Source organism: Anomaloglossus baeobatrachus, unplaced genomic scaffold (genome assembly GCF_048569485.1).
Source record: "Anomaloglossus baeobatrachus isolate aAnoBae1 unplaced genomic scaffold, aAnoBae1.hap1 Scaffold_3253, whole genome shotgun sequence".
Lineage (NCBI taxonomy): Eukaryota > Metazoa > Chordata > Amphibia > Anura > Aromobatidae > Anomaloglossus > Anomaloglossus baeobatrachus.
In genome coordinates this window covers 61,204-83,103 of record NW_027442642.1, presented here as the reverse complement: position 1 = coordinate 83,103, position 21,900 = coordinate 61,204, and the positions used below count along the sequence as shown (strand labels likewise).

General features: G+C 47.2%; 1 pseudogene; it reads right to left on the bottom strand.

The window, feature by feature from the left end:
- Positions 1–15,186: 15,186 nt before the first annotated feature.
- Positions 15,187–15,393, bottom strand: LOC142270259 (U2 spliceosomal RNA; annotated as a pseudogene).
- Positions 15,394–21,900: the final 6,507 nt, after the last annotated feature.

Here is a 21,900-nt window from a genome sequence, read left to right as displayed (position 1 = left end):
TGGTAAGGTAACAAATAATTAATAGTAGTTGCACTCACCTATTAAGGTTGTGCCAGTCACAACCCCTAAATGCACGTTACAAATGGCGACAGCCGCAGCCCCTAGTAGAAGAGCAATAACGTATAGGAGGAAAATCGGGTGCGTGCCGCGCTGTCACCAAAGGAAACTGATGTTAATTATTTCATCTCTTTATTCTTTTTTCCGGTCAATGTGTTTCAGAGATCACTGTCTCCTTCATCAGGGCAAAAAAAGAACAGTATGCAATCAAAGGAGGAAGAACCTCTATATATACACATATGGAGCTACGTCAGAGGACTGACTGCTGTATTTCAAATACTGCCGGGATGGTCAACTGTTACAATACCGGCCATAAAAGTTCTCAAGTGATATATTGAGAAACATTTATAAAATCACTGGGGTATAGTGTTTCAAATTTCATCAGCTTTTTGAGACAAAAATCAGAAAAAGAAGAAGAAGGACAAAATGAAAAAAAGAAAAAAAAGAAGAAAAAAAAACAAAAAGGGAGCATTGAGCTCCAGACCCTGTATTGAGTCTTAGAAGTGTAGTGACAAGTGCATCTGTCCACAACCCTGTAAGGGTGAACGGGATGACGGACAAGAAAAATTATGTTCGTGGCAAAAAATGGTGGTGTTGCTATATAAAATTGCATTAAGAATAAAGAAAGGAAAAATTTCTTTATAAAAGTAGTGAAGAAAAAAGTGGAAAAAAGGGGAGTGTAAGCCATTTTACTAATAAATAGTGATGAGCGAGCATGCTTGTTACTACTCGGTACTCGCACGAGTATCACTGTACTCGGTCTACTCGACGGGGACCGAGTAATCCCGCGATACTCGTGCTGTACTCGTGGTCTTCATCCCTGCATGTTGGCGCTCTTTTGAGAGCCAGCCCTCATGCAGGGATTGGCTGGCAGACCACTGCAATGCCACAGCCCTGTTAGTTGTGGAATTGCAGTGATTGGCCGGCCTGCACAGCGTGACCGAGCCTTTATACCGGCGGGCGCGCTGTGCTCTGCTCACAGCTATCCAGACAGTCAGTGCAGGGAGAGGGTCGCTGCTTCGGGGAAAGGTTTGCGGCCATTTATAGCTATTTCCGTAGCAGGGCTGCAAACAGTGTGACCAAAAGTCCTTCTCAGGACTATTCTAGTTGTATACAGGCAGGCAGGGTATAGCCAGGTCGGAGTACAGTAGCAGAGTCCTTCTCAGGACTATTGTTGCTGTATACAGGCAGGGTATAGCCAGGTTGGAATACAGGCTAGTGACCAAAAGAGTCCTTGTCAGGACTATTGTAGCAGTATACAGGCAGGATGGCAGGCAGGCAGGGTATATAGCCATTCCTAGCGGTGACCGTATACCAGCCTTCATCATATCTGGGGCTGGTGTACACAGTCTAAAACAGTCCTGATAGTGTCAGACTTCTCAGCAATTGTCGCTCCTAAAACCTGTTAGGTTCTTAGTGCGTCCGTGCTTGCATTTAAAAACCGCACGTGTGTGCCTGTCGGTGGCAGCGTACAGGTGCACTTGTGTGCGTTTTTACCAAACTATTATATAACGCACAAGTGTAGTGTATAATACACGTCAGTCAGCAGTGGCTGATAGTGTCAGAGTTCTCGTCATTAATTTTTGCTCCTAAAACCTGTGTTAGGTTCTTAGTGCGTCCGTGCTTGCATTTAAAAACCGCACGTGTGTGCCTGTCGGTGGCAGCGTACAGGTGCACTTGTGTGCGTTTTTACCAAACTATTATATAACGCACAAGTGTAGTGTATAATACACGTCAGTCAGCAGTGGCTGATAGTGTCAGAGTTCTCGTCATTAATTTTTGCTCCTAAAACCTGTGTTACGTTCTTAGTGCGTCCGTGCTTGCATTTAAAAACCGCACGTGTGTGCCTGTCGGTGGCAGCGTACAGGTGCACTTGTGTGCGTTTTTACCAAACTATTATATAACGCACAAGTGTAGTGTATAATACACGTCAGTCAGCAGTGGCTGATAGTGTCAGAGTTCTCGTCATTAATTTTTGCTCCTAAAACCTGTGTTAGGTTCTTAGTGCGTCCGTGCTTGCATTTAAAAACCGCACATGTGTGCCTGTCGGTGGCAGCGTACAGGTGCACTTGTGTGCGTTTTTACCAAACTATTATATAACGCACAAGTGTAGTGTATAATACACGTCAGTCAGCAGTGGCTGATAGTGTCAGAGTTCTCGTCATTAATTTTTGCTCCTAAAACCTGTTAGGTTCTTAGTGCGTCCGTGCTTGCATTTAAAAACCGCACGTGTGTGCCTGTCGGTGGCAGCGTACAGGTGCACAATTTGCACAAACTTTGATATAACGCCCAAGTCTAGTGAATACACATCAGCACAGCATTGCAAAATGCGCAAGGGCGTTGGCAAGGAACAAGGAAGTGGACGTGATGGTGGTGCAGGCAGAGGCCGAGGTCGTGGGCAAGCTCTAATTTTGCCACAACAAAGGGCCACATCTAGTCGCTCACACGTCCTGTCCCAAATTCTTGGGGACCGCAGCAGTACACCGCTCTTGAAACAAGACCAGTGTCAACAGGTTGTTAGTTGGATAGCGGATAATGCTTCCAGTCAGATTGGCACCACCACAAACACTCTGTCTTCCACACGGTCAAGTGTCAGTAGCCGTGATACTGCACCGCACATTTCAGAACCTGATCCTCCTTCCTACCACAAGGCTGAGTACACGTCCTCGGACATTAATGATCCCACACTTGGACACTCGGAAGAGCTGTTCACGTTTCCATTCGCACATTCTGGCCTCTCGCCAGCTCATGTTGAAGTGGGTCATGAGGAGATCGTATGTACAGATGGCCAAATATTTGAGCAGCCACGTTCTCACGAAGTTGGCAACGTGTCTCAACAAGGGGTGGACGATGATGAGACACAATTGTCAGGAAGTCAGGAGGAGGAGCAGGGTGCGGAAGAGGAAGACGACGTGGTGGATGATCCAGTAACTGACCCAACCTGGCAGGAGGATATGCAGAGCGAGGACAGCAGTGCACAGGGGGAGGGAGGCGTAGCATCCCAACAGGCAGTAAGAAGCAGGGTGGTGGCTCCAGGCAGAAGTCAGGCAACCGTTCCCCGGAACAACAACACGACACAAGGTGCCTGTACAAATGTTAGGTCTTCCCGAGTCTGGCAGTTTTTTAAGTTGGATCCAGATGATTCTAAAAAGGCCATTTGCAACACCTGCCGTGCCAGCATCAGCAGGGGTACCAAAACTAGCAGCCTGACCACCACCAGCATGATCAGGCACATGTCAGCCAAGCACCCGACTTTGTGGGAAGTACAACAGAGTCGAGGAGCAGTGCTTGCTAATGTCATTGCTACGTCTTCGCTGGTTGTGCATGCGAGCCAATCCCCTGTCCATGCTGCCTGCGAACAAGCCTCCTCCGGTCCTGCACCTGCAGTTGCCTACTCAGAAATAACACCATCATCAAGCACGTCCTTGTCCCAGCGCAGCGTTCAGTTATCCATTCAGCAAACCTTTGAACGCAGGCGCAAATACACTGCCAACACCCCACATGCCACAGTTCTAAATGCTAACATTTCGCGACTGCTTGCGCTGGAAATGTTGCCTTTTAGGCTGGTGGAGACAGAAGCATTCCGCGACCTGATGGCGGCAGCTGTCCCACGTTACTCGGTCCCCAGCCGCCACTATTTCTCCCGGTGTGCCGTCCCCGCGTTGCATAACCACGTGTCACAAAACATCACACGTGCCCTGAACAACGCTGTTTCACCCAAAGTCCACCTAACCACAGACACGTGGACAAGTGCTTGTGGGCAAGGCCGCTACATCTCGTTGACGGCACACTGGGTTAATATTGTGGAAGCTGGGACCCAGTCTGAGCGAGGGACGGAACACGTCCTTCCCACACCAAGGTTTGCAGGCCCTACCTCAGTCAGTGTTTCACCCACACTCTACAGCTCCGGAATGTCATGCTCTTCAGCCTCCTCCTCCTCCTGCGCATCCTCATCCACTGTACCCTCCACACCAGTCCCAAGCTGGAAGCACTGCAGCACTGCCTCGGCGAAGCGGCAACAGGCTGTGCTGAAGCTAATCTGCATAGGTGACAAACCCCACAATGCAGAAGAGCTGTGGACAGCTCTGAAACAGCAGGCAGATCACTGGCTCACACCTCTGAACCTAAAGCCAGGAAAGGTCGTGTGTGACAATGGCCGGAACCTGGTGGCGGCTTTGAGGCGAGGCCAGCTGACACATGTTCCATGCGTGGCCCATGTGCTCAACCTCGTGGTTCAGCGGTTTCTAAAGTCATACCCAGAGCTGTCTGATCTGCTGGTAAAAGTTCGCCGCCTGTCTGCACATTTTCGAAAGTCACCTACTGCTTCAGCCGGCCTTGCCGGCTTTCAGCGCAGTTTGCATCTTCCGGCTCACAGACTGGTGTGTGATGTCCCCACGCGTTGGAATTCAACTCTGCACATGTTGGTCAGGATATGTGAGCAGAAGAGGGCAGTTGTTGAGTACCTGCATCACCTAAGCCGTCGGGAAATGGGTCAAACTCCACACATAACACCTGAGGAGTGGAGATGGATGTCCGACCTATGTACCATCCTCCAAAACTTTGAGGACTCCACCAAGATGGTGAGTGGTGATGACGCCATTATTAGCGTCACCATACCGCTACTCTGCCTTCTAAAACGGTCTCTGCTCAAAACCAAACATGATGCATTGCAAGCGGAGCGCGATGAGTTGCAGCAAGAAACAGTAGTGGGTGTGGGTGATAACACACAGCCCAGCCTCGTCTCATCACAACGTGCAGTGGAGGACTATGACGAGGAGGAGGATGAAGACATGGAGCAAATCTCCGGCCAAATTGAGGATATGACATGCACACCAGTCATATCCTTGGTTCAGCGTGGCTGGCCAGAGGACAGGGTAGATGAGGAGGAGGAGGAGGAGGAGGAGGACAGCATGTTCAGTCAACGTGTTGGTCAGGCTACTGAAGTCCTGGCTGTTAAGAGTCTGGCGCACATGGCTGACTTTATGGTAAGCTGCCTGTCTCGTGACCCTCGCGTTAAGAACATCTTGGCCGACAATCATTACTGGTTGGTAACACTGTTAGACCCACGCTACAAGGAGAACTTTATGTCTCTTATTCCCGAGGCGGAGAGGTCAACCAAAATGCAGCAGTTCCGGAAGGCCATAGTCACGGAAGTAGGCAAAGCATTCCCCTCACAAAACGCTAGCGGCATAGGTCAGGAATCAGTGGACAACCAAGGCGTACAGCCGAGAGAGGCACAAGTCCAATCCGCCAGAGGTAGGGGAACAGTCTTTAAGATGTGGGACAGTTTTCTCAGCCCCTCACGTACCACAGCCCCTGAGGTGCGGGGTAGTGCCACAAGAAATCCTAAGTTTGCCCAGATGCTCAAGGAGTACCTTGCAGATCGAACAACTGTACTCCGACATTCCTCTGTGCCTTACAATTATTGGGTATCCAAGGTGGACACGTGGCATGAATTGGCTCTCTACGCCTTGGAAGTCCTGGCCTGCCCTGCCGCTAGCGTTTTGTCAGAGCGTGTTTTTAGTGCCGCAGGTGGAATCATTACAGATAAACGCACCCGCCTGTCAACTGAAAATGCTGACAGGCTGACTCTGATCAAGATGAACAAGGGTTGGATTGGGCCAGACTTCACCACACCACCAGCAAATGAGAGCGGAATTTAAAGTTTGTAACGGGAATTTGCCATGTACCTCCAGTCACCCATGGGTACACACTTCTGGACTTTGGATAATCGCTGGACTGCTCCTCCTTCTCCTCATGCGCCACCATGATGACCGTTACAAGAGTTAGGCCTTTGTTTCAGGTATACCCCCAGTGGTAAATTTTTTCGCCCATTCTTTGCAGAATGGACATTACAACGACAGGAGACCCGCTCCTTTGCAATGGGAACAATGTTTTGAGGCCCTCATGCACGTCTCTATGCAGGGACAACGTGGAGCCTCCCAATTTTTGGCTGCCCTGCCAAAGGGCTATACTATAATACACCCACTTCCTGACAATGGACACTTAATGTTTTGAGGCCCTCATGCACGTCTCTATCCAGGGACAACGTGGAGCCTCCCAATTTTTGGCTGCCCTGCCAAAGGGCTATACTACAAAAGACCCACTTCCTGACAATGGACACTTAATGTTTTGAGGCCCTCATGCACGTCTCTATCCAGGGACAACGTGGAGCCTCCCAATTTTTGGCTGCCCTGCCAAAGGGCTATACTACAAAAGACCCACTTCCTGACAATGGACACTTAATGTTTTGAGGCCCTCATGCACGTCTCTATCCAGGGACAACGTGGAGCCTCCCAATTTTTGGCTGCCCTGCCTAAGGGCTATACTATAATACACCCACTTCCTGACAATGGACACTTAATGTTTTGAGGCCCTCATGCACGTCTCTATCTAGGGACAACGTGGAGCCTCCCAATTTTTGGCTGCCCTGCCAAAGGGCTATACTATAATACACCCACTTCCTGACAATGGACACTTAATGTTTTGAGGCCCTCATGCACGTCTCTATCCAGGGACAACGTGGAGCCTCCCAATTTTTGGCTGCCCTGCCAAAGGGCTATACTACAAAAGACCCACTTCCTTCCAATGGGCACTTCAGGTTTACAGGCCCTCATGCACGTCTCTATCCAGGGACAACGTGGAGCCTCCCAATTTTTGGCTGCCCTGCCTAAGGGCTATACTATAATACACCCACTTCCTGACAATGGACACTTAATGTTTTAAGGCCCTCATGCATGTCTCTATCCAGGGACAACGTGGAGCCTCCCAATTTTTGGCTGCCCTGCCAAAGGGCTATACTACAAAAGACCCACTTCCTTCCAATGGGCACTTCAGGTTTACAAGCCCTCATGCACGTCTCTATCCAGGGACAACGTGGAGCCTCCCAATTTTTGGCTGCCCTGCCAAAGGGCTATACTACAAAAGACCCACTTCCTTCCAATGGGCACTTCAGGTTTACAGGCCCTCATGCACGTCTCTATCCAGGGACAACGTGGAGCCTCCCAATTTTTGGCTGCCCTGCCTAAGGGCTATACTATAATACACCCACTTCCTGACACTGGACACTTAATGTTTTGAGGCCCTCATGCACGTCTCTATCCAGGGACAACGTGGAGCCTCCCAATTTTTGGCTGCCCTGCCTAAGGGCTATACTACAATAGACCCACTTCCTTACAATGGGCACTTCAGGTTTACAGGCCATCATGCACGTCTGCATGCAGGGGCATTGGTGAACCTCACAATTTTGGACTGCCCTGGCAAAGGAAAATACTACAAAGACTCAGTTCCTCAAAATGGGCACATTAGACTCAGAGGCCTTTATGTACGTCTCTTCTCAGGGACATCGGAGTGCCACACAATGTTTTACGTAAAATCTTTCATGTATTGATCTCAAAAAGTAACATACATTAGCTCTATCTCACTATTGGTTATGTGCCCTTAACATTTCCGCTATGAAAAATCATTTTGGTGTCATTTTGGAAGGTTTTCTGGTGAGTCCGTAAAAATGGCGTAAAACGCGGACAAAATTATTCACAGCTGTGACTTTTGAGTGATAAATGCTTCAAGGGGTCTTCCCCATGCAGTTGCCATGTCATTTGAGCACTCTTCGGAGACTTTTGTGCCATTTTTAGGGTTTCTACATGCTGCCGGTGGTCATTTCACAAAAATACTCGGGTCTCCCATAGGATAACATTGGGCTCGGTGCTCGGGCCGAGTACACGAGTATCTTGGGAGGCTCGGCCCGAGCTTCGAGCACCCGAGCTTTTTAGTACTCGCTCATCACTACTAATAAACCTAAAAAATAAAAATAAATTGAATAAAAATCATGAATGTTGTGTTATAACAGGAAATTCGGTGTAAGAATGAATATCCGGGATGAGAGTTCAGCGAATGAGTTATAGAAATTGTTACAAAAAGGAGTGTGTACGGTTTATGCGTAAATTTTCAGAATGCGTACATGAAAATTATATGTATGTGAGAATGTCCCCCATGCTTTGTAAAAAGTTATTTATGAAAATGTAAATAAAATATATAAAAATGCCTAATTATTTATAATTTATGAGAAAGATATATATGTATGGAAGAATGTTATAAGGTGTCCAAGAACCATAAAGAAAAAGGGTGCATATATAATGTTAGAGGTCTAGAGTTCCACCAGGCTATATCACCCCTGAAGAAATAGAAAGAAGACCTTACTACCTGTGTACCCCAAAAAAAGCTATATTTCTTAGCCAGGATTATGGTGGAGATATGCACAAGTGAAATAAGAATATAAAGTAATACAATAAGATTATAAAACCAATATGTGTGCATTCATGCACCACCCGGTACGCTACCCTTGCCAAATTGCTCACTCTAGATCCCCACACGATCCATGAAGCCGTTCCCCCGGTCACACCGCCTGCTGCCGGTTCCCACTCATCCCTGGGGGAGTTAGGCGAGTGGTATCGAGAGATACATGTCGGCACTGATGATACCCCCATACACCACAAGGAAGGGGTATACCGGGTGGTACAGGAGTATGAGCGGGTTTTTAGCAAGCACCCTCTAGATTTTGGGCAGATTAAAGGGGTTCAACACCACATCCCTACCGGTACACACTCCCCTATTAAAGAGAGATACAGGCCTATTCCCCCTGCGCACTACCAATGCGCCAAAGACATGTTGAGGAACATGAAGGAGGCAGGGGTTATTAGGGACAGCTGTAGTCCCTGGGCCGCTCCGTTGGTGCTGGTTAAGAAGAAGGATGGCACCATGCGGATGTGTGTGGATTACCGGAAGATTAACCAGATAACGCATAAGGATGCTTACCCTCTGCCCCACATCAAAGAGTCCCTGGCCTCGCTGAGAACCGCTAACTACTTCTCCACCCTTGACCTCACCAGCGGGTACTGGCAGGTGGCCGTGGCACCGGAAGACCGAGAGAAGACTGCCTATGGGACCGTTTTGCTGTACTTGGATGATGTGATTGTGTACTCACAGACGTATGAAGCCCACCTGGAGCACCTAGCCGAGGTGTTCGCGTCCCTTGCCAAGTATGGGATGAAGTTGAAGCCCTCAAAGTGTCATCTGCTGAAACCCAGAGTGCAGTACCTAGGACATGTGGTTGGTGCGGAAGGTGTCGCCCCAACCCCGAGAAGATCACCGCCATCCAAGACTACATAAGGTACATAAAAGGTACATAAAATGAGAATAATGGGGATAGGGGAAAATATGTGTAACTGGGTTAAAAACTGGCTCAGTGATAGGAAACAAAGGGTGGTTATTAATGGTACGTACTCGGACTGGGTCTCAGTTCATAGTGGTGTACCACAGGGGTCAGTATTGGGCCCGCTTCTTTTCAACATATTTATAAATGACATTGTTGGGGGCATGCGGAGTAGAATTTCAATATTTGCAGATGATACTAAACTCTGCAGGGTAATCAATACAGAGGAGGATAATTTTATATTACAGGGAGATTTATGTAAATTGGAGGATTGGGCTGAGAAGTGGCAATTGAAGTTTAATGTAGATAAATGTAAGGTCATGCACTTGGGTAGAGGAAATAACATTTATGATTATGTACTTAATTGTAGAACACTGGGTAAAACAGACACAGAAAAAGACTTGGGTGTATGGGTGGATGGTAAACTTCACTTTAGTGGACAGTGTCAGGCAGCTGCTGCCAGGGCTAATAAAATAATGGGATGTATTAAAAGAGGTATAAGTGTTCATGAAAAAAATATAGTTCTACCTCTGTACAAGTCACTAGTGCGACCGCACGTAGAATACTGTGTACAATTCTGGTCACCGATATATAAGAAGGACATAGCTGAACTGGAGAGGGTGCAAAGAAGAGCGACCAAGATTATTAGAGGAATGGGGGGGATGCAATACGAAGACAGGTTATTAAACTTGGGGTTATTTAGTCTGGAAAAACGAAGGCTTAGGGGAGATCTAATCACAATATATAAATATATGAGGGGACAGTACAGAGACCTTTCCAAAGATCTATTTACACCTAGGCCTGCGACTGGAACACGGGGGCATCCGCTACGTCTTGAGGAAAGAAGGTTTAATCATAATCACAGACGAGGATTCTTTACTGTACGAGCAGTGAGACTATGGAATTCTCTGCCGCATGATGTTGTAATGAGTGATTCACTACTAACATTTAAGCAGAGCCTGGATGCCTTTCTTGAAAAATTTAATATAACCAGTTATGTATATTAGATTTTATGACAGGGTATTGATCCAGGGAACTAGTCTGATTGCTGGATGTGGAGTCAGGAAGGAAATTTTTTCCCCATTGGAACTTGTTTGCCACATTGGGTTTTTTTGCCTTCCTCTGGATCAACATGTTAGGCTACGGGTTGAACTAGATGGACTTAGAGTCTCCCTTCAACCTTAAAACTATGATACTATGATGACTGGCCGAGACCGACCACAGTGAGGGAAGTGAGGCAGTTTCTGGGCCTGGTGGGATATTACCGTCGCTTCATTAAGGGGTACACAAAGATGGCTGCCCCCATGCAAGACCTCCTCGTAGGACAGACCAAGGGTGGTAGATCCCTAGTAGCCCCATTGGTGTGGGAAGAAAAGCATGAGGAATCCTTCCGCCAGCTGAGAACAGCCCTGACCGGAGAGGAAATCCTAGCGTACCCTGACTACAGCCGCCCATTCATCCTCTACACCGACGCCAGCAATGTGGGCTTGGGGGCTGTTCTATCCCAGGTCCAAGACAGAAGGGAAAAGGTAATAGCTTATGCTAGCCGAAAACTCCGACCGACTGAGAGGAACCCTGAGAACTACATCTCCTTCAAGCTTGAGCTCTTGGCACTGGTGTGGGCTATCACCGAGCGGTTCCGCCATTACCTGGCAGCAGCCAAGTTCACCGCGTACACAGACAATAACCTGCTGACCCATCTAGATACGGCCAAGCTGGGCGCGTTGGAGCAGCGGTGGGTGACCAGGTTAGCCAACTACGATTTCACCATCAAGTACCGGGCCGGCCGTACCAACGTCAATGCCAATGCACTCTCCCGGATGCCCCACCTGTCGGAAGAGGGGCCAGAGGATGATGACCTCGAAGAGATCGAGTTGCCTGCATTTCACCGGCCATTCACTGAGAAGGTGCACGTCTACCAACAACGGGTGAACCTGGATCCGCTGCCCCGACAGGACTGGCAGGAAGCTCAGGACCAGGCACCTGCTGTCCGCCTGGTCAAGACTCTAGTGGAACAGGGTTCTGCTGGGATAGACCCTGCTGCCCCTGCCGAAGCCCAACGTCTGTGGCAAGAACGGACCCGGCTATACCTACACCAGGGGAAGTTGTATCGCGAGCTGATTAATCCAAAGACTCACGAGAAGATCCGCCAGCTGGTGATTCCCCAGGCTAACGTGCCCACCGTCCTGCAAGCATACCATGATGGTGCAGTGCACTTCGGGTGGAAGAAGCTAGAGATGTTGTTAAGAGAGCGGTTCTATTGGAGTGGAATGCGGGAATCTGTGGAGGCCTGGTGCCGAGAATGTGGCCCTTGCGCATTGAGAAGGAAGGACGAGGCCAGCCAGAAGGCACCCCTACACCCGATCATTACACACCAACCGCTGGAGCTGGTTGCCCTTGACCATGTAAAGCTCACCCCCAGCCGAAGTGGGTACACCTACGCTCTGACCATCGTAGACCACTACTCGAGGTTCCTGGTGGTTGTCCCAGTTAAGGACTTAACCGGCCGCACCGCTGCTAAGGCTTTCCAGGCTTATTTCTGTTGACCGCATTGGTACCCGGAGAGGGTGCTTACCGACCAGGGTCCGGCCTTTGAAGCAGAGGTATTCCAGGAATTCTGCCAGTTGTACGGCTGCAAGAAAATCCGGACCACGCCTTACCACGCCCAAACCAATGGCATTTGTGAAAAGATGAACCACTTGGTCCTGGGCCTCCTCAAGACGTTACCACTGGAAGAGCGGAACCTGTGGCTGGAGAAGCTACCTGACCTGGTCGATATGTACAACAACATCCCTTCCAGCTCTACGAAATGCACTCCAGCATACCTGATGAGAGCTCGTCCCGGCCGGCTACCAGTGGATCTGGAAATGGGCTTGGAAGCTTCAGAAGCACTCCTGTCGACAGCTGAATGGGACACTCGGCGGAGGACACAGTACCGACAGGTCCAGGAGTATGTTGAAAAGAACTTGTGCCGGAGTCGGGGACAACAGGAGCAGTGCTTCAACAAGAAGGCGCCTGCCGGTTCCTTCAAACCTGGGGATGTAGTGCTGAAGCGGAAAAGAAGGGCCCACAAGCTGGATGATCAATGGGAAAAAACCCCGTATGTAGTCCAGCCCACAGGATGGGAGAATGGGAAGGCCTACCAGATCAGCCGTGACCAGGGGGGGACTTTGGCCACGGTTTCCCGAGACCACCTGAAGAAGTGCCCACCAGCATTGAGAGTAGCGGATGAGGCTCCAGTTCCCAGTCCAGTGGAGAAGGAAAAAGAGGTAATCCACACCATGATGGGTGATTTTCCAGCAGACTGGCCTACACAGAACGGTGCGGTGATCCTTCCAGTGATACTGTTCCCACAACCCGTGGATGAAGAAATGATGGAAACGGTTAACCGCGAGCCAGTGCCCAGGGATGTACCTGTACCCAGCTCCCCTACGCCTCCGCCTGCCCCACATGATAGCAGGGAGGAGGAACTGACTGTTCCCTCTGCCCCACTGCCTGTCACCACTGACACCGGACCCCGAAGGTCCACTCGCCCCAACCTAGGTAGACCCCCACTTAGGTACAGGGAAACTACTCTTTAAAAGGGGGGGGCTTTATGTGTTGAGTGTACCAGTTTGAAAGTTTTAAATGATAAGTAAAGATGATCAACCAAAGAAGTTTACCTGATTGAACCGTGATTAAACCGGCCGTTGCCGGCAACTGTTGTCCCCGTAGGGACTGTGCAACCATTGCGTAAGGAACTGCTTACGGACAAGCCCGAGAACTTGCAGGGCAACCACAAACTTAGTGCAATGTAAATAAAAATGTTTGTTGGCTTGACACCGTTACCGCCTCCGGAGAGGCTGATTTGGGAGGATGGGCCTGGAGGAAAGGGATGGCCTAGGCCCGCCACTACCGTAACCGGTGGCGATCCTCCGGGGGTTCAGGGGTCCCCTTGGACGTGGGCCCCCTGAAAGAGACAGAACCCGCTCGGGCAACTTGGTGCTGGACTGGGGTCAAGGGGTGCTGCCCGCTTCTTAGGGGCAGCATCAGGGCCAGGTTGTTTGGGTGGGAGAAGAGCGGAAGCTGTACCGTTGTAAAATGTTTATGATGCTTTTACATGTTTTACCGTTTTATTCTTTTTCAGTTGTGAAAATAAAACCGGTGATGGACGGGCAGCCCGCGGACGGTCTGCATTTTACTATAGGGGAATGTGGCGCCCTGGACAAGCCAGGTCGTCACAGGTACTACACCAACACACTCTACACTCCGGCTAGGCACACCGAAGCTAAACACAAATCCTAGTTGCCTTCCTCCAGGGGCTGATGTCCACACCAGGGGGTGGGCCAGGCGGTTGATCCCACCCACCGAGGAGTTCACAGTCCTGGAGGCGGGAAAAGGAGTCAGATTAGAGATCAGTTTTGGAGTTAGAGAAGTGAAGAGGAGAGGAGACTGACCGTGTCCGGGTGTGTGGCCCGGGCACTCAGCAAGGTTGGCAGACGGTGGTGACCTTCTGCAGGAGAGGCTGATTGGAGTGAACCGTACAGACCGGGGATGGGCGGTGGCCCGCCGGTACCAGATCGGGGAGTGAAGAGAAGCCAGCACCATCCGGCAGGGCCTACGGACCCCGACCAGGCTAGGAGTCGCCGTAAAACCGGTCAAATCCGTTAGCGACGGGAACCTCCAGGGTTTCCCAGCAGTCAAGACCCGATTGAAGGCAACAGCTCACACCGTAGAGGGAAGCACAGTCACCGCCAAGGCTACAGTTCCCAGGGCCAGAGCCTGCGGGCAAAAGGGGCTCCCTCAGCATCCATCCAAGCTGGGGAGCGGGTTACCGGTGGGAAGCCCGCTAGATTTTGGGGGAATAAAAGGGGTCCAACACCACATCCCCACAGGTGCACACCCACCCATCAAAGAGAGCTATAAGCCAATACCACCTTCACATTGCCAGTGTACCAAGGACATGTTGAGCAACATGAAGGCGGCTGGGGTTATCCGTGACAGTTGTAGCCTTTGGGCAGCTCTGTTGATCCTGTTAAAAAAGAAGGACGGCACCACTCCCCGTATTGAGGAATCGCTAGCTGCATTGAGAACTGCAAATTATTTTTCTACCCTTGATCTCACTAGTCACTATTGGCAAGTGTCCGTTGCTGAGGCAGACCGGGAGAAGACCGCCTTCGCCACCCCTATGGGTCTCTGCGAGTTCAAAAGCATGCCCTTCGAGCTGTGCAATGCGCCAGGAACCTTCCAGAGGCTGATGGAATGCTGCTTGGGACAAGATTTTAGGGTGTATAAAAAGGGAGATTAGATCCCGTGATCCCAACGTATTGTTACACCTCTATAAATCACTTGTAAGGCTACATCTGGAATATGGGAACCAGTTTTGGGCTCCACATTTTAAAAAGGACATTCAGAAGTTAGAGTCAGTTCAAAGGTGGGCAACTAGACTACTACAAGGAATGGAAGGCCTCCCATATGATGACAAGTTGAAAAAGTTATTAAGTGATTATTGGCTGCAATGGGGCTTTCTGGCTGGTGCCAGCCTCTCTTCTTAGCACACAGGAACCACAATCCCTACACCATGCTTCAATGGATTCTCTCATCCCAGCCCAGTAAAACTACATATTTTACACAGTCATAAGCAGCCAAAAGGGATCTATTCTATTCAATTGCAAATGATCTAGATAAGACTGAGAATAAGATACTGCACGGGACATAGCAGAGTTGGTCAAGTTGAGTGGAGATGAGTTTGCTATTTGGCACAGCTTTTTGCATCAATAAAGCAAGTAAAAGGTGTGAAAGATAAAAAAAAGGGTGAAAGTGTGAAAAGTGAATTGGCCAAATTGAGGTGCATATAAAGTTTTTGCTTTCTTTCAATTCACTAATGGGGCTCATTTGAATCAGGTGAATTGAGTTCTGCTTTTGGAAACTGGGTTAAGAAGGGGTGCACCGGTCCTGGAGGTACTGCAATACCAGGTCAATGCGTGGAGTGGACAGAGCAAGATTTTTTCCATCTCCTTGTTCTAAAAATCCATTTAATATATGGTCCCCAGAGAGGGGACGTATCAGATATTAAACTGATAAGAACAGATTTAATTTTTTTTTTTTTCTGTTTATCAGTAGGACTTCAAAATAACAAAGGTGATCGCCTCCCGTTGCCTGGGAACCGTCCAGGCACAAGAGGGCTATGTGTCACCAGAAGGCGCACACACTTCCTCAAGGCCGGCAGACGTGCAATCCCAGGCACCTTCCAGTACCGACCAAGGTAGCGTCCTCCGAAACTACACTTGATCTTAGCCAAAAGGCCGAGAAGCTATAACCCGAATTGGTTACGGCCTTGAGTGGCACCCTGGCCTATACCGGACACATCTTAGGGAGAGGGAGACAAACCCACACCTACAGAACACATTTTGTCACCCAAGCCAACCCTTGAAAAGGCTGTTTTGCAGAGCAAAAACAAGAAGAATGGTGCTTTTTGCAGCCGCCGCCCACTGCAATGAATCTGAATAACTCCTCCTTTTGGACACAAGCACCTCCCCTCCCCCTTGCAGTCTTTCCAATTCATGATACAAAAAGACGGACGGACAGGACAGGACAGGACAGGCTGCCTGACTTTCCGTCACTGCCACCCTTTGCCATCCTTGCCCGTAGAAAGCCCTTTCATCATCCCCAAACCCTAATCTTTTCCCTTCCCTTCCCAGATGCGTCTCACTCCCTTTCATTAGGAAGTGAGCGCAGCCTTTTCTCCGTTCTGCACATGCGCGACGTTAAACACAAATGAGCAGGCGTGCGTTCCATTACCCTCACTGCATTCCACTCCCATACAGGAAGTGGGCGCAGCTATTACTACGGTCGCACATAAAAGAACCCACGGCCACCACTGCACATAGCTGACTCCACCACAGGACACCCACTTCTACACCAACGCAGGTAAGACAGGATCGGCACCTCTATGCTCCCGTTACAATCAGGCTCAGTCACCATGTGATAACGCTCTCAACTCTTTAGTTGCAGGCTCCCCTTGCTTCACCTCCACTGGCTGTGCTGCCATTTCCTCTCCCACCTGGAAGGTATACTTTATTCCACTATTTTCCTGTTTCTCTCTTCCCCCTTTTCCCATAACCTACTTTTATCTGCATTTGTGGGGTATCTATATGCTATTTACATCATAGTTTTATTCATTAATATGGAAGGGAAGAGTGCCCATGAGAGTGTTGAACTGCGGAGAGCAAGAGATTAAGCTGCTCCGATTTGCCACCATTGATAAGCTGTTCTCAGTAGATACACATGCTATCCAAACAGCAGCATCCACCATTGTTCAGCCCACCCATTCAGTGACAGCTCACCAAGTCAGCCAGAGGAGTGGTGTAAGGAATTACACGTAGGCACTGACTCCACACCTTCACATCACAAGAAGGGGGTCTACAGGCTAGTGCAAGAATACGAGCAAGTCTTCAGCAAACATCCGCTAGACTTTTGAAGAATAAAAGGGGTCAAACACTACATCCCCACAAGTGCACACCCACCCATCAAAGAGAGATATAAGCCAAAACTACCTGCACATTACCAGTGTACCAAGGACATGTTGAGCAACATGAAGGAGGCTGGGGTTATCCGTGACAGTTGTAGCCTCTGGGCAGCTCCGTTGGTCCTGTTAAAGAAGAAGGACAGCACCACTCCCCTGTATTGAGGAATAGCTAGCTGCATTGAGAACTGCAAATTATTTTTCTACCCTTGATCTCACTAGTCGCTATTGGCAAGTGTCCGTTGCTGAGGCAGACCGGGAGAAGACCGCCTTTGCCACCCCGATGGGTCTCTGCGAGTTCAAAAGCATGCCCTTCGAGCTGTGCAATTTGCCAGGAACCTTCCAGAGGCTGATGGAATGCTGCTTGGGACACCGAAACTTTGAAACGGTACTGCTATACCTTTATGATGTTATTGTTTATTCTAAAGCAAACAAGATTTTAGGGTGTATAAAAAGGGAGATTAGATCCGGTGAGCCCAACGTATTGTTACCCCTCTATAAATCACTTGTAAGGCCACATCTGGAATATGGGGTAAAGTCCTGAGCAGGTTGATAACCATTGGTTTGAGCATGGTAGGGTGTAGTGCGCATCTTCCTGCATCGGTAAAAGCTGCAGAAGTCCTTGAAGATTTCCGCTTCAAAGGCTGTGCCTTGATCTGTGAGGACTCTCTCTGAGTAGCCATGAGGTCTGCATAAGTGTGCTTGGAAGACCTTCGCTGCAGTATGGGCCATTAGATCTTTGACTTGTACCACAACCATAAATCTCGAGTAGTTGTCTACCATCGTAAGTGCATACGTGAGCTCGCCTCGATATTCTGCAACAAAACTCCCTTTTTCGATTTCAGTTTCAGCAAACACTCCTCTTCCTGTAGAAAATATTTATCATTACCTAAGACAGTCATTCTAATGCATGACAATATTAAGGCAATTTAGTTAAAACTTGTTTTAACTCACCTTTAAGGGGATTGATGTATTTCATGGTCAATCCAGGTTTGTCAGTGATGGCACTGACATAATGTATGGCGTCTTTTTCGGGCGTTATCCTTTGCCTTTTCATTGTGAAAATCCAGTTGCCTATATCAAAGCAAATTCTACTACTTGTAAAGTATGCAGAAAATGAAATGTAGAACATATAACATCAACTGCTTAGGAACGCATCATAGGTTAGTACTTAAAAGGATATTGTCATGTTCTAGTCATAATGCAAGCTGGACATTTTTCATGTTACCCTGTAATCGCCGGCCTGTTCTAATGCTCACAAGCCAAGATATAGGCTCAGCTGCTAAGGCTTCCCTCTGCCTTCTGAATGAAACTTGAATATGTCTGGGTCACTGTGTATATAGCAGGTGCTCAGAAAAAATAACAGTCAATTCAATAGAAATAGCTCTGGCACACTATAGTGATCAATAACGTAAGAAAAGAACTCTTGGAATGCTGAAAATTCTTTATTTGTGCAAAAGGATAATTCATCCAACGTTTCGACCTTGTTTTTAGGTCTTTATCAAGGATAAAGTTATCTAAGATCATAAAGGGTTACAAAACCATATAAACACGTAATTAGTACATAGTACAACATAACAGTACAATATATTGCTACTTGAGAGTACAATGGGTCAAATGACCATGATGCACATACAAAAAATTTTTCCAAAGCCATAGTGAAAACATTTGTACTGAGGAAAGAAAATTTCCACATGACCTATCTGGAGAAACATTCTGGATCAAACAACCAAAAATAGTCAAGCAGGTAAATACACACCTATATGGATAACAGGATGATATGTGTTCAATTGTATAGCGTCATTGCCATTAAGGTACAAATGGAAAACTTGCAATCCTATATAGTGAAGGAAATGAACACATATCATATCAAAGAACACAGGAACATGGGTGTGAGAAAAACCTCAATGTTTATACTTTGTTCTTTATAATGGTGTGAACATGTATATGTCTCAGTACCTTATGCACTTGAGAATTCTAGTGAGTAGATCATGAAAGCCTATTTCAGAACTGGAATCGGTAAATAATTGTAGGTGGAATCTAAATGAAAAGATGGTACAAGTGTTATCATGACACGTGGGCTATAACACAATGGACCGTGTGACAAAGAAGAAAGGAGAGAAAGAAGAGGAAGAAAATGCAACTACCTGTAACATTACGTGATAGTCACTGGTAAGTATCACTTGACAATTCAAATGAAAAAGGATTCCTTTATTAAAGGGTTCTCAGTCGCCTCAGGATCATGAAATACTAGGGTAAATGATATGAGAATGGGTAAGAAGCACCACTAAAGGAAATATGAGATGCAGGACATATATCTATAAACCCCTGAACTACATGATAGAAATAAAAAGAAGAAAAAAGAAAAAAAAGAAGAAAGAAGAAGAACACATAGAATGCGGAAAGAGAATGGGTACAACTACCTGAGTTACTGCAGGGAGGCCCCTGGTTGGTATTGTGAGGGTTAGTGGAATTCCTTCACTGAAGGGTTCTCAGTTGCCTCAGGTTCGTGAAAAATGCTATAGACAAATAATGCCCGGAGAAAAGGGGTTCATATACAGCGAATAATGGTAATACAAGGTACATGTGTCACATGTAATAGTATATATATATATATTGTACTAAGCTCTACACCAGAAATAGAAAGTAGTCCCTCTGCCTTCTGTCTAGGTGCCCTGAGTTATGTCCTGTAAACTGTCACAGGGACCCAGACACACATGTGTAGTAGGGGAATATCCCTGCTGAGATGCCAGTGCTAAAGCACTCGTTTGCTGTGGAGTTGAACGCTATGTGAGCAGTTCTTACCTTCAATGAGCAGAAGTCTCTTTTTTCAGATTTCAATATCTCTGTGGGTATCTGGCAGAAATATGGAATACTCTTTACTGCTAAGACCCTGTACACCACTCCCACTAAAGGGGGCTTTACACGCTGCGACATCGCTAATGCGGAGTCGTTGAGGTCACGGAATTTGTGACGCACATCCGGCCGCATTAGCGATGTTGCTGCGTGTGACACCGATGAGCGATTTTGCATCGCTGCAAAAACGTGCAAAATCGCTCATCGGTGACATGGGTCTCCATTCTCGATTATCGTTACTGCAGCAGTAACGATGTAGTTCGTCGCTCCTGCGGCAGCACACATCGCTCCGTGTGACACCGCAGAAACGAGGAACCTCTCCTTACCTGCCTCCCAGCCGCTATGAGGAAGGAAGGAGGTGGGCGGGATGTTCCGGCCACTCATCTCCGCCCCTCCGCTGCTATTGGGCGGTCGCTCAGTGACGTCGCTGTGACGCCGCACGGACCGCCCCCTTAGAAAGGAGGCGGTTCGCCGGTCACAGCGACGTCGCCGGGCAGGTAAGTATGTGTGACAGGTCTGGTCGGTGTTGTGCAGCATGGGCAGCGATTTGCCCGTGTCGCGCAACAGATGGGGGCGGGTATCCACACTAGCGATATCGGGACCGATATCGCAGTGTGTAAAGTAGCCTTTAATAAACTGTGTAAAGGATTTTAAGTAAAAATCCACAATAAACCAGCGCTAGATGGGTTTTTATAATTTTATTAATAGACCACAAATAAAAAATTTTTTGCTATCCTTGTTTCAAGACAGAGTATTTGATAATATACAATACACTGATTATTACTAAAACCAAGGACCACATAAAATAAAAAATGAAAGTAATGAGAATAAAATTCTTTTGTATAACCAATTAACTTCGAGGTGATACAATATTCACATTGATTTAGTTTTACCAGTCTAATGTAATGCCCCGGCCGGTGGCATATATTTTGTTTGGTTAATAATTTAGACTTATACAATGAAAGATGTACTATACCACCCCTGGCTAACTTACAAGTTTTAAGTTGTACAATATTTATGTACAAGTTTGCGACGTTATATTCATATATAGGAAGGCAAACAATATTGGCAATTTAGTGGCACCCACCATACGTAATCTTACAGCACCTAATAAGGGAGGATTATTTGACCTGAAAGGTTTTTTTCCATGCAAAAGCTGTATAGTATGTAAGAATACAAAAAATATTTCACGGAAATCCTTCTTACAGGGGCAGTCAGAAGTCATGATTAGAGAATTTATTACATGTCAATCAAAGGGAGTAGTATATTGAATTCAATGTCCCTGTCAGAAAAAATACATTGAGAGAACTATTAGACCCCTATGGAAAAGGGTGGGTGAGCACATTAGAAGTGTTAAAAATAAATGTACTAAGCACCCCCTATCCAGACATTATGTGTTAAAACATGGAGGGTCCTTTAAAGGATCCCAAGTATGGGGCGTACAAAAAATAACTAAGGATTGGAGAGGTGGCGATTTCATTAAAAAAATGTCACGAGCAGAAAGCCAATGGATTTTTGAATTGAACACCTTGAAACCATATGGACTCAATAATGATATAGAACTGTTTCCTTTTAATTAATTTATATTTTTATAGGTAGAGGAGTAATAGGTACTGATAATAATACGGAGAGAAGGAAAAAAAAAAAAAAAAAAAAAAGCGATTGTCATGGAGATATATGTGTATATATGCATAATATATATTAAAATTGGTGCTTCACTTGCCCAAGGTTGATGTAGATATAAGGGGCTTTTCATATTATAGCAAATTTATATTACACCTTTATGATGTCCTTTTGTTAAATTTATTGTTGAAAAAAAGCATATGCATATATACACATTGTCTTCCCAGTATATGATGATACAAGCAAGGCTATATATAGGTCTTTTTAGAAAAACCTTTAGAAAAACCTTTGCACATAATTATATTATATGGCTATTATGAACGGTCTTTCACAAATTGATATATGTAGTGGTCATTGAATGTTGGTTGAATTTAAACATTGTTTAATTTTATGCAAATTATAACCAATTAAATATATGCATAAATAGTGCTCTAGGCAACAGCTGAGTTATCCTTGAGGAAGGGGGCCGTTACACGCCCCCGAAACGCGCGTCGGATCAGGACTCTGTTTTTGCCTACCTCACCTGTGCGGTGATAACCTGCCAAGTAATCTCTCCCTCGTGTGGAATCAACCGGCTTCCACTGGACACGGTACGGATTGCCTGCTGGAGAGGTTGAGAGGTTACCGCTGACATTTCCTTTGTCTGCAA